This window comes from Priapulus caudatus, unplaced genomic scaffold, assembly GCF_000485595.1.
Source record: "Priapulus caudatus unplaced genomic scaffold, Priapulus_caudatus-5.0.1 Scaffold699, whole genome shotgun sequence".
Classification (NCBI taxonomy): domain Eukaryota; kingdom Metazoa; phylum Priapulida; class Priapulimorpha; order Priapulimorphida; family Priapulidae; genus Priapulus; species Priapulus caudatus.
Genome location: NW_014577760.1, coordinates 152744 through 153067, shown reverse-complemented (window position 1 = coordinate 153067; position 324 = coordinate 152744). Strand labels below are relative to the sequence as shown.

The 324-nt window shown below is 47.2% G+C and overlaps 1 non-coding gene across 1 annotated transcript; it reads right to left on the bottom strand.

Annotated features, from left to right (window-relative positions):
* Window positions 1-251: 251 nt before the first annotated feature.
* Trnav-uac lies at window positions 252-324 on the bottom strand. Its single transcript has one exon. It is a non-coding gene; the product is annotated as a tRNA-Val (tRNA).

Here is a 324-nt window from a genome sequence, read left to right as displayed (position 1 = left end):
GTGAAGGTGGGGTGAAGGTGGGGTGAAGGTGGGGTGAAGGTGGGGTGAAGGTGGAGGAGAGGCAGGGCTTTCCTACGACGGCTAAAATTAAAACATTGTCTAACGATCAAGAGAATACAAAAGGCTTCAGATCTGGTGGCGGTTAAACCGACTAGTTCCCTTCTGACTTATCCCATTCTCGTGAATTTCACTAACATTTTCTTTTTGCTAAGCAAACATTGCGAGCCGCGCGCATAAAAACTCAAAACATTTGTTCCTGCCAGGGTTCGAACCTGAGACCTTTCGCGTGTAAAGCGAACGTGATAACCACTACACTACAGGAAC